At 47.9% G+C, this 12,734-nt stretch overlaps 1 protein-coding gene across 4 annotated transcripts in view; it reads left to right on the plus strand.

The window, feature by feature from the left end:
• The first annotated feature begins 2,195 nt into the window (after positions 1-2,195).
• MAPK4 (mitogen-activated protein kinase 4) overlaps positions 2,196-12,734 on the plus strand; it is a 153,806-nt gene continuing 143,267 nt past the window's right edge. For 2 of the 4 annotated variants that reach the window (XM_060613865.3, XM_060613867.3), the window contains exon 1: positions 2,196-2,330. The gene's annotated coding sequence lies outside the window, so the exon portion shown is untranslated. Of the gene's footprint in view, positions 2,331-2,516; positions 2,770-12,734 lie in introns of those variants that run through there. The other 2 variants (XM_060613864.3, XM_060613866.3) reach the window with 1 other exon arrangement.

Below are 12,734 nucleotides of genomic sequence, written 5' to 3' on the forward strand. Positions count from 1 at the left end.
CATGCAACAACCCCCCCGCCTCCTGTCCTCCAGGACCACAGCAGACATGTGCACCTCTGACCTGGTCACTGAGATACAGCATGTGGTGTCCAGTCATAGGCAGTGGGGAAATGCTGGTACATTTTTCCCCATGAAAAAAAAAAAAAAGACCCCTCTTTTTTTTTTTTTTTTAAGTTTATTTATTTTATTTTGAGAGAGGGAGAGCAGGAGCAGGGGAAGGGCCGAGCAGGCTCTGTGCTGTCAGTGCAGAGCCCGATACGGGGTCTGAGCTCACCAACCATGAGATCATGACCTGAGCCAAAAATCAAGAGTCGGAGGCTTAACCGACTGAGCCACCCAAGCGCCCCTGAAAAAAAAAAAAAAAAAAAGTCCTCAAACAACCTGGAGACCTTCCCAACCTCTGGGTTCTGTGTGGTTATTTCCTACTTACCCATCTAGGCCAGCTGTTTGTTTCTTCTGCCAGGGTAAAAATAAGGAATAACCTGTTTCCTAATAACAGCATCCATAGAAGAATACCATGTGATACTGATGTGACGCAGGGTGTCTAGATGAAATATCCCAGTTCTCATTCGTTCCCCTGGCATTGTGCGGTAATGGACTCTGATATTAAAATGCATATTTCACACCCTCGTACCATAATTTGGAGGACGGCCATTCACTATGCATGAGCCATTCACTCACACTCATCACACGGAGAAAATTACATTTTCCCAGTTGCCAAATGGAAGAGATAAATTATCTCACGTGGACAAGCACATTGCTCCCAAGAGCAGTTTCACAGACCCAAGACACTGATCTAAAACACCCAGGAGGGAGACTAGGAGCTTTGCTGGTGTTGTCCTGGGTCAGTCTCTTTATTCACAGCTACCAGACTCTCAGCCTAATGGGCTTAATGGGGTGGCACATTTGCTTTTCTGGCTTTTTTGGACAAAATGAGAATCCTTGGGGCCTCTTATTCCTCCTTCCTAGAAAAGATGTTATAAAAATGAATAAATTAACACAGTATTTCATATGTATGCATACCCACTGAATTGATAACACTTATTTGTAATGAAAATTAAAGAAGCAAATGTTAAAATGTTCTCTTTGAGAAAGATACATAGGAGGAAAGTCTTACCAGAGATGCACACACAGTTGCTTGTTAAATATTCTCTCCTTACCGTTACTCATTCCTTTAGGTTAATGAAGGTTCAGATAACTGCTGTCTTTAAGTTAGCATGTAACCTTAACCTATTACCTGCATACATACGATTAATAGCATTTCTATCTATGTGATCATTAGAGCTAACATTTATTACACCTCATGTGGCCATCACTGTTCTACCCACTTGATGTATTTTCTAATTTGATCCCACAATTTAAAATCTTTGTTTTTGCCCACGTTAATTTAGAACAGTTACATGAGTCACACATTAATGCATTCAACAGTGACTGACCACCCATTACACACCTGGAATTACACTAGGCCCTGGAGGTAGAAATGCGGGGTAAAGCAGAAATAACGTAGGATACAGCTGACCTTATGAAGTACCAAAGTTAAGGTCCTTGCTCAGAATGCTTTGGGAGTTGGGAGTAGGGAGGGCTCATGGGCAGCTAAAGCCGCCAGTGACCTCATTATACAATATTTAGGTTATCATATTTTTCTCTGCCTAGAAAAGTGGCTCCCCCACATTTCCACTGGGGCGAATGCATTAAGTGACGCACCTAATCCGTATGGACCACTGTGGATTTGCTGGAAGGCACCACCTAAACAGCAGTTATTACCACTGTCGTGCACAAGTCTGGAGCCTTCTGCTTTCCTTTTCTCTGGCTTCCAAAGTCTGGTTCCCTTCTGTTACTTTTATCCCGGCCCTGCAAATGAGCACAGGTTCACAGCCCAGGCGCCCGACTCTGAATCTAAGGCAAGCTCTGGATCGCTGCACGTGCACCCTGAGCCCCCTCGACTCTGGGCCGGTTCCTTCTCCCGCCCATCCGGGTCTCCCTCTGCCCGGCGACGGCCAAGGACCGCACGGCTCCAAACCGGCCACCAGGTCCCCGTCCGCTCCTTCTACCCCCGCGCCTCGGCTCCCGGCCGCTGCAGCGGCGCGGGGCTGACCAGGCTTGGGAGGCCCGCTTTCGGCCGGGGCAGGGGAGGATCCAGCTTCCCCCCCCCCCGCCCCCGCTCCCTCCCTCTCGGGCAGACCCCGAGGGGTCCCCTCCCCCCCGGCAAAAGTGGGGACCGGCTTCCAAGGTGACGGAGGACTCCTGAGAACGTGCGCCCGGGCAGGAAGGCCAGGCTGCCTCGGGACGGAGGCTCGACTCAGAAAACGCGCGGGCGCCAAGCCCCCCAGGTGAGGTTGCCTCTGCGGGGGGCTTCGGGGGACAAGGTCCGTCCGCCCCGCGCTCGCTCCGCGGGGTGGCTGGGGAGGCAGGCAGGAGCGGGGCGCGCGGGGTAGGCGGCCGTCCCCGGACGCCCAGGCCGGGCTCCCCGGCTCCCGCCGCCGCAGCAGGTGGGGGCCCGGCGGCCCGGGGGCGGGGCCCGGCTCGGGGCGGAGCCGCGGCGGCGGCGGCGGCGATCGCGGGGCGGTGCGGCCGGGGGCCGGAGCGGAGCCGGAGCCGGAGCCGGAGCCGCGAGCCGGAGCCGGAGCCGCGAGCCGGGCTGTCCGGGCGCCCGCGGGAGCTCGCGGCGCGCCGGGGTTGGGACCCGCCTGGCCGAGCGCGCCGGCGCCGCGACCGCAGACAAAGGCGTCTCTCGCGCCCGGGCCGCCGCGCTCTCGGGCTCTGCCTTGGGTAAGTGGCTCCCCCTCCGCTTTCTTTCTTCTCCCGCTGCCTGCCCCTCTCGGAGTTCTGCGGGTTCTGGAGAAGCCGGGCGAAGGGAAGAAATGCTACTTCCCTGCTCTCTCTGCACCCCCACCTCACCTTAAAAAAAAAAAAAAAAACAACCCAAACCCAACAGAAAACCAAGCAAATACCAAACTAGCGAGTTTCCGAGGGGGGGGGGGGTGTCTCCCGCGGGACCGACGCGGCCGCGCTCAAAGACCCCATTCCTCGGCCGACCGCGCGCGGGGGCTGTCCCTGGATCTGCGGTTCCGATGGGAAGGTTGCCACTGGGCGTCCCCGGGGGGTGTGTAGTGCAGGAGAATTTAGGGACCGGGTGCTGGTGGGGGGACCCCACCCCTGCGGGCAGTTCCGCGCGTTTGGGGGCTCCGAGGGGCGGTTCGTATTGCGAGTTCGAATTGGGATCTTGGTTGTGGGGTCTGCCCCAGTCCCCTAGCATCTTCTCTTCTAGCCGCCTTCGCGCTTCGTTCAGGGGTTACTATAGCGCCCCCCACGCCCCACCCGACTGAGGCTTCCACTCTGCCCCTCGCGGCCCCAGGGCGGGGGCTCGGGGTGCCCGGGAGAGCTGGGAGGGAGGGAGGCAGCCCCGCCGCTTTCTCCGGCTCGGCAATCCCCAGCCCGAATCCGCTGGGGAGGGCGGGCAGCTGCCGGCAGCCGGTCGGGTTTGACCACGCAGCCCGGTCCTGGGCCAGCTCCCCCAGCCTCTTCCCCGGCTGCTCTCCACCGGAAAGCAATCGGAAGCCCGGCTGGCGTTTGCTTTTGTTCTGGCCGCAACTCTCCGGAATCCGAGAAGCCTGGGTGGGCGGGTGCCCCGGGAGGGGGCCGTTGCGGGAGCTTCAGGTGCAGCCCCGAAGTGACAAGTGGAGGCGGCAGCCGTTGCCCGCCCCTGGGTGGGGAATGGGTCCGGATCGCTAATCAATGCCCGAGAGCAGGCGGTGCGTCCGCGGCTCCGCAAAAAGCGCGCTGTGCGCGGCGGCCGCGCACTGTCACGCGCCTCTCCAGCACTCTCAAAAGCGCTACCTCGAGACGCGCATTTCCATTCATGGATCTCTGCCTGGGATTTGACTAATGTCACCTCTGCCCGGTTCTCTGAGGAGCGAGCGTCTACCACTGTGAGATTTAATAGCCATTTACAGGGGGCCTACTATGTGCAAGGCAGCAGTCCTAGGATCGTCTTAATTTAAAGGTATTTATTGAGCATCTACTAGGTACAAAGTAGATGTGTTACAAACATTTCAATTTAGCAGATATTTATTGAGTGCTTCCTGTTTTCAAGGTAGTTGTGCTGTGACCTTATTTTAATAGGTATCTCCTGAACACCTTGTGTGTACAAAGGTTGTGTGTGTGTGTGTGTGTGTGTGTGTGTGTGTGTGTGTGTGTGTTTTCTGAAGGATTGCCCAGCCTACTTTTAGGAGACATATGGAAACAAAAGAGAGAATGTGTCTTTGGACCCTTCAGTCTTCAGTTCCTTTAGTAGCCTACATTTTACCCTTTCTGGACTGCTTGTCATGTGGGGTAGGAAGAGCTTGTCTTCGATACTAGAGCTTGAGGGGTTGGAGGGGAGCAGGGCAGAATAATGCAAAGGCCTACTCTGGGACCCCTTTCCAATTCACTTTGTTTACATGGCCAGGGGCTTGGGGTGGGGGAGAGGTTGTCAATTCCTTTGTGCAAAGCACCATGCTAGTTACTGCAATGAATTAAAGGTTAATAGGGCAAAGTCCTGATAGTCAAAGGGATAGACAATCAGTGGTGAGGACAGAAAGACAGACAAATGGACAACCAACTAAATAAACCATGAAGGGGGTGGCGGAAGGCACAAAGATAGGTCCAGCCTGGACCTTCCAACTCCTAGTTCCAAATTGGTGACAACAGGTGGGGTGAGGATATCTTTAAAATCCCGTCATTTGGGTGGCTAGGGGCTAAGTGAAAGAATCAAATGGTCTGAGGGTCCTTCCTGCTAAGAGATATGATGACTCTATTACTCTGATCATCTTGGGATCCTGACACGCACTGGAATATCCAGATTGTCAAGAAAACTGTGGGCCATCAGTCTCTTGGCAAATATTTGAGCACTTATGTTTAATATAGGCTGCTATCAGGGAGATATAATCTAAGATGTAGTCTTGGTCATAAAGGACTTTTTTTTTTTTTTTTTTAGTGTTTATTTATAATTTTTGAGAGAGAGACACGGAGTGTGAATGGAGGAGGGGCAGAGAGAGAGGGAGAGAGAGAATCCAAAGCAGGCTCCAGGCTCCGAACTGTCAGCACAGAGCCCAACTCAGGGCTTGAACCCACCAACTGTGAGATCATGACCTGAGCTAAAGTTGGGCGTTTAACCGACTAGGCCACCCAGGCACCCCAGTCATGAAGGACTTAACAGAGTTCTTGAGATAAACACATAAAAAGACTGCTTGCACAGCAAACTTGAAAAGCCAGGAGCAAATTCCTCCTAGAATTTAATGTCAAAAAAAGTTCTGTGCTCATGGTGTTGTGGCTTTCCTCTTCTTGGATGGTGAGAACTGCTCTATGTCTAGTGTGTTCATCTTTCTGCCTTGGGCTCCAGCAATTCCTGGGCACTGCTTGATCCCAGCTTCTTGGTACAGTGCTCTTTTTCTTCCCAAATTATCTCCAGTTTCCCTCTTAAATTCTTTTTATTGTTATTATTTTAATGTCTATTTATTTTTGAGAAGAGAGAGACAGAGCATCAGCGGGGGAGGAGTGAGAAAAAGGGAGACACAGAATCCGAAGCAGGCTCCAGGCTCCAAGCTGTCAGCACAGAGCCGGCCACAGGGCTCGAACTCACGGACCGTGAGATCACGACCTGAGCCGAGGTCGGACGCTTAGCTGACTGAGCCACCCAGGCGCCCCTCTCTTAAATTCTTTTTAAACAACATTATCATATTTTTTTGTTATGAACTCCAAAGCCCCCCTCAAATCCTTCCTGAAAGTAGGCCCATTATAAAAGATACATAGGAAATGTGATAAGCACTAGGTGAGTGGCTTCAGGCCTCCTTTACTTACGAGAAGAGCAGAGGAAAACCCCACAGGGGCCGAAATCAGGAACGTACAGAGAAAACAAAAACTGACCTTGCGAGATGGAATAGGATTCACAGGGGCAGAAGAGACTTCAAACCAAGGCTTCCTCCCAAATTGAGAAAAATGGTGTAAGTAGAGGTGTGAAGGGAAACAAGCCAGTAGTTTGATCCTTCTTCATCTAGAATAGTTTCCATTCATTCAACAAAGAAATGCTGCCTGAGCATTTTACTCTGTGTCCAGGACTCTGCTGGGTGTGGGGGGTGATGGGCTCCACCCAGCACAGTTTGGGGTTCCCTGTGATCTCAGGGCCAGCGAGGACCTTTGTGTCCTGTTCACTGCTGGGATGGTGCTGGATCCCTGCCATTCTTTCGAGCATTCCTGGCGTTTTTTCACCTGAGCTGAACTTGATTGTAATCTTCTCCAAGGCTAAGAATGTGACTTCTTTTTTTCTCTCTGCATCCCTCCCTCCCTGCAGGCTCAGGCTTATCTGTAGAGGACACTTGTCTCAGGACATTGTCTCGCCCACTTCACCATTTACCTACCTCATCCGGGCCCATTATTGCTTCCTTTGCGCTCACCACTTTCAGCTGCTCAGAGCCTTTCCCTGTATGGAAACTCAGGGGAAAAACAATCTGTCATCAGTCACTTTCTCTTGAAGATGAATGTAGGTCACTGTCCTCTCTTCCAGGGGTCTTTGTGCTGTAAGCCTCGTTGGAATGAAAGGCTTTGTCTGCCGGGAGAGGATTTCAGGCACAGGCAAGTGGGTGTTGGAGGTGATTGGGGAGGCAAAATCCCCTTCCTGGTGCTCCTGAGATTATGCTACACCTCCTCGTGTAGCCACTCTTGGCAAGGGTCTCTGCAGTCCCGTGTGACCCATGAAAATCTGGAGCCTTCCATGCTTCATGTCATGGTGTGGTGGCTAAAGTCAGATCGCCGCCCCGCCTCAACTGTCTGTCAACCTGGCCTTTGCCTGCTCTAGTGTTTAAAGGTTAATCGTTTTCCAAGCAGAATCCTTGCTTCTTTACCTGTCTATACATGCCCACTATTTTAAGGCAGAGATTCTCAGCCTGAGTGCTATCGATGTTGTGGGCTGAATAATTTTTTGGTCACGGGAAACTGCCCTGTGCATTGTAGAATGTTTATCGGTATCCCTGGCCTCTACCCAGCAGATACCAGTAACGTGCCCTCCCCCACCCCAAATTGTGTCAGTCAAAAATGTCTCTGGTTGTTGCTGGATGTCCCCTGAGAAGCAAAATCACCCTTGATTGAGAACCACCGTCTGTTTTGTTTTGTTTTGTTTTTGATGTTTATTTCTTTTTGAGAGAGACAGGGAGAGACAGAGACAGCGGGAGCAGAGGAGGGGCAGAGAGAAAGAGAGAGAGAGAGAGAGAGACAGAATCCGAAGGATTCTTTGCTGAGCTGTCAGCACAGAGCCTGACATAGGGTTCGAGGTCGTGACCTGAGCCAAAGTTGGATGCTCAACCAACTCAGCCACCCAGGCACTGAGAACCACTGTTTTAAGGGGTATTAGTTAATACATACCATTCTGTATAACTTCCTACTTTTCTGGGAGAGGCCTGATTTAATGTAACTTGGTTCTTTTTTTTTTTTTTTTTTTTTCAACGTTTTTTATTTATTTTTGGGACAGAGAGAGACAGAGCATGAACGGGGGAGGGACAGAGAGAGAGGGAGACACAGAATTGGAAACAGGCTCCAGGCTCCGAGCCATCAGCCCAGAGCCTGACGCGGGGCTCGAACTCACGGACCGTGAGATCGTGACCTGGCTGAAGTCGGACGCTTAACCGACTGCGCCACCCAGGCGCCCGTAACTTGGTTCTTTTTGGTCAAGGTGACTTAGTAAATGTGAAGTTAACTTTGTAGAACTTCCCATATGAGTAATTTCATAAGTCAGTGAAGCATCTCTTGTCATCCCACATAGTCGAATCTGCCCATTATGTTAAGTCAATCTTTTGAGGCAAAAAAAAAAAAAAAAAAAAAAAAAGCAAAACTCAAATTCTTCCCCTAGCATGTGGCTGATTCATATGCCAGAAATATGGGTAGCAGAACCGCCACAGGCAGCTACCATTGCCCACAGGGTCATCCCAGCCGCTGCTTGGGCAGTGGCTGGTGAGCAGCACTGGGGAGGGAGGTGGGGAGAGGATCTAGTTCTGATGGGACAGGATGCTTATGTAATTTGAGGGTCACCTTTAAGGAAAAGACGAGATGACCAGATGACAGCGTTGCTGGGGCATCGGAAGGGTCCTGTGCAAGAGGGGTTTCAGTTTCATTAGCTTTAAGTGAAGCTGTCTCTGGAAAGATTTGAGGAGCCACAGGACAGCTGTGGCCGCAGGGATAGGAAGGTAGAGACTTGCCTCTACCGATGATGGCAAGAGCTAAGGGAAGCTTCTCAAAGACTTGGCATGCCTAGAGAGCATGGATCAAGATGGAATTGCTAAATGCAGGGTGGCCTGTGCTTCTGTTACCGTTTGTCCTCAGAAGTAAACTTTCAGAGCTTCGGTGGCTCTGGGTCAGCATTAGCATCAGCAGCCTCTTTTTAGGATGGAACCTGGGGCAAGGTTGGTTCAAGTTTAGCAGGAAGCTGTGTGAGCTCCCTTCGTGGACAGAAGTAACTTCATGCACATTGTAAGTGAGGTTGGCCTAGTGCCCAAGTTTATTGATTCAGAAAGCGAATGAAACTCTTTTTCAGTATGTTATAATGGTATGTGGAGAGTTTACCGTAAGATTTCATTGATTCAGCCTTCTTTTTTGGAATACCCAAGACTGGGATGAGACTTCTCCTTGCATTGCAGCAAGCTAGGTAGGAAATACCTTTTGGGGGCGGGGGGAGGCAAGTAATCAAAGTACTTGAAAACCTAATAAAAAAAACCAAAACAAAAATCCCTATATTTCAGACTTTTCATTCATTCACAATCTTTTTCCTTAATTTAAATCGACCTACCTTCAGTGAGGAATAGAACGTGCTATGATTATTGCCATAGTATGTAAATGGGCCTGGTGGTATGCGAAACTGAACTGTCAATATGTCAGTGTCTAGAGTTAACAAAAATAAAAAGACTCGCTACGAGAAGATTTATTATAGGAGGGATTTTTAAAAAAATGGCTGGTTTTCCATTTGTGTTTACATGGATTTGATTTTTACGAAGTTTTTCAAGAGTCAAGACCTGTTTGGAGATTTGGGGTCAAATCTACACACAATCACAGAGCTTAAAGCTGCAAGGGATTGGGGCGCCTGGGTGGCTCAGTCGGTTGAGCGCCGACTTCGGCTCAGGTCACGATCTCACGGTCCGTGAGTTCGAGCCCCGCATCCGGCCCCTGTGCTGACAGCTCGGAGCCCAGAGCCTGTTTCGGATTCTGTGTCTCCCTCTCTCTGACCCTCCCCCATTCATGCTCTGTCTCTCTCTGTCTCAAAAATAAATAAACGTTAAAAAAAAAAATTAAAAAAAAAAGCTGCAAGGGATTTTGGGGATCAGTGAGCAGCTCTCCTTGTGTCATTGTATGCGCGGAGAAACTGAGGCTGAGAGAAGTTAGGTGGCTTGCCAGGGTTGCACAAAGGTTACTGCTAAGCTTGGGTTCGGGGTGAAGAGTTTGTGCCGTTCCCTTTGACACTCATTGTTACTGAAAAATTGTTCCGACTTCCTGGTTGCCAGCGCGTGTTAGTGGAGGGAGGTCCCGGCAGGAAGAGTTTCCGGGTCATCTGGTCCTGGTGGAACTAATCATTAATTCACACTGATTTCACCTATGCCAAAGGTATACGTGCATATGAGTTGTACTGAAAAGAACCAGGAGAAAGCGCCAACAGTTGACTTAGTGAAATGAGATTATTTGACAAACCTTCTTATGTATAGCACAGTGACTACACTTAATAATACTGTATTGTGTATTGGAAAGTTGTTTTGTTAAGGGAGTAGAACGTAAAAGTTCTCACCACAAGAAAAAAATATTTGTAACGTGTGTGTGGTGATGGATGTTAATTCGACTTACTGTGGTGGTCATTTCACAGTATATACAAATATTGAATCATTACATTGTACACCTGAAACTAATATAATGTTATATGCCAATTATATCTCAATAAAATTTTTTTAAATTAAAAAAAACCTTCCTTTGATGCTCTTTGATAATGGCCTTATAGTAAATAATTAGAAAAAAACACATTTATTTCCCTATTTAGAAAAGTGCTATATATGCATTATGAGAAGTAGCAAGAAAAATTTTAAAATCCTACCATGATCCTTTGACCCAATCATATTTTTGCTTGCTTTAGTGTTTTTTCCCTCAGCTCAAGTTTTAAACACAATTGAGATCATACTGTACATATGATTGCAATTCATATCTTTTTAGTTAATATTATAACAATTTCCATGTTTTTACAAACTCTTTGTAAACATAACTTTAAAGAAATTTTTTTCACTTTATTTTAGAGAGAGAGAGAAGGGGAGAGGGGCAGAAGGGGAGAGAGAGAAAGAGAGAGAGAGGGAATCTTAATTAGGCTCCACATTACGCATGGAGCCCATCATGGGGCTTGATTCCATGACCCTGCAATCATGACTGGAGCCAAAACCAAGAGTCGGATGCTCAATGGACTGAGCCATCCAGGCACCCCAGTAAACATAACTTTTAAAGGCTACACAATTCAATATTAGTGAATATCATTTGCTCCCAGTTTCTCACTGCTGTATCATTGCAGTGAGCAACTTTGTGCCCATACTTTTTCTACAATTTGGATTGTTTTCTTGGTATACATTTCCAGGTAGTGAAACTACTCAACCAAGGGTGGAATGTACCATGCTAACCAATTGCGTTCCAAAAATGGAAATGATGTTACCACATCGTTGGTAGCATAGGGTATTTAATTTTTTAGGAATTATCAATTTGATCAGTGGAAAATATGTCACTATTGCTTTCATTTGCATTTTGGTTACCACTATAGCTAAACATTTCTCTGTAATATTACCTGTTTGTATCTTTTGTTAATTATCTGTTTTTCTGTTTGGGGTTAGTGGTTTAAGAAATTGATCTGCATATATAAAACCCATTTTTTAAAAGGAAAGACAAACTTTTGAGCTTCTGGATATTCTATGAAGAGTTCTGTCCAACCCTAATGTTCCACAGTTCCAACGTTTCCAGTTTTGTGTTTTAGGCTAAATTCTTTTTGTTCATAGTGGTGAAGCTGCCTGTTGAGTTCCTGAAGTAAGGTTGGGTGGACAGGGAGCTCGATCCCCTTGGTATCAGCCAACATACATGGAGCACAGAGTCACTGCTTCACAGTTGTTAACCCTCAGTTCTTACAACAGCTTGTGAAGTGGGAACTATTTTACTATATCCATTCACACGTGAGGAGAGTGATGCACAGAAAGGTAAAATAACTGTAGTTGCATATTCTTTTTAAAAAGTTCTGATCAGGGACACACTGGGTGGCTCAGTCGGTTAAGCGACTGACTTCAGCTTAGGTCATGATCTCGTGGTGAGTTCCAGCCCCACACTGGGGTCTGTGCTGATGGCTCAGAGCCTGGAGCCTGTTTCGGATTCTGTGTCTCCCTCTCTCTCTCTCTCTCTCTGCCCTTCTCCGACTCGTCCTCTGTCTCTCTTACTCTCAAAAATAAATAAAACATAAAAAAAATTAAAAGTGATTATAAAATAAAAAGTTCTGATCCTCAAAAGTTCTGAGAACCAATGTGTTCTCCCCACACATTCAAGCAATTCTTGGACACTAGCTGGCTGTCCTATGGTTCAACTCAATTCTGACTTATCTACCCGGAGATAGCATCAGCTTCCACAGGATATGGGCTCAGTCTCACAAGACTACCTTCCACCTCAGAAACCAGTTGCAAGCCCAGCTTGTCACCTCTTTCTGAGTGACTGGCTGTAAATCAGAAGTTCCCCCTACCCGCTCCTTGGCTTCAGTTAATTTGCCGGAATGGCTCAGAACTCAGGAAACCTGTTGACTCACTGGATTACTGGTTTATTATGAAGGATATTAAAGAGTATGAATCAACAGCCAGATGAAGAGATACATAGGGTGAGGTCCCAAACAAAGGAGTTTCTCATTGAGTTTGGGGCCAGGCACAGTGATTAATACAGAAGCATTCAGATTCCCCAGATGGAAGCTCTCTGAACTCCTTCCGTTTGGAATTTTACAGAGGTTGCATTACATAGTCATGATAGGTTAAATCATTGGCCATTGGTGATTGATTCAACCTCCAGCCCCTCTCCCCTACTTGGAAGTCAGGGAGTAGGACTGAAAGTTCCATCCCTGCATTCATGGTTAGTTCTCTTGGCAACCAGCCCCTATTCTTAGGTACTTTCAAAGAGTCACCTGTTTAACACATACCCAGGTGTGGCAAAGAGTGGGGCTTTTTATGAGTACCAAGAGACCTATTTCACCTTTTTGGCTCGCAGTGATTTTAGGAACTGAGGACAGAGGCTAAATATTATGAAAAAAGATGTTCCCATTGCTGTTCTAGCTCAGGAAATTTCCAAGGTTTGAGGGGCTGTGAACCAGGAACTGTGGCTGTAGATGAAGACCAACTATGTGTGAGAAATAGGCTTTGGTCATCTGAATTGCCAAATACGTATTTCCTATAAATCACAATATTGCACCTTTTAACCGCTGTTATTCTACCTCTGGATCTTCATTAAGGTGACCTGCCTCAGTGGTGTAGTTGGTCTTTGAGGGAGCTGAGCTTAGGGTTATTAGCAACTTCCTCTGAACTCCCTTGCCTATTTCTGGGAGAACTTTGTATTGCAAGGTCATTTTACTGTCTTAAATTTCCTTACTATATTTTTAATGTCTCTTACCCTCTTTCCTGTACTTTCCACCTTTTTTATATCTCTTAGCTACCTTCTGATAGTTCTTCTGA

This window comes from Panthera onca, chromosome D3 (assembly GCF_046562875.1).
Source record: "Panthera onca isolate mPanOnc1 chromosome D3, mPanOnc1 haplotype 2, whole genome shotgun sequence".
Taxonomy (NCBI): domain Eukaryota; kingdom Metazoa; phylum Chordata; class Mammalia; order Carnivora; family Felidae; genus Panthera; species Panthera onca.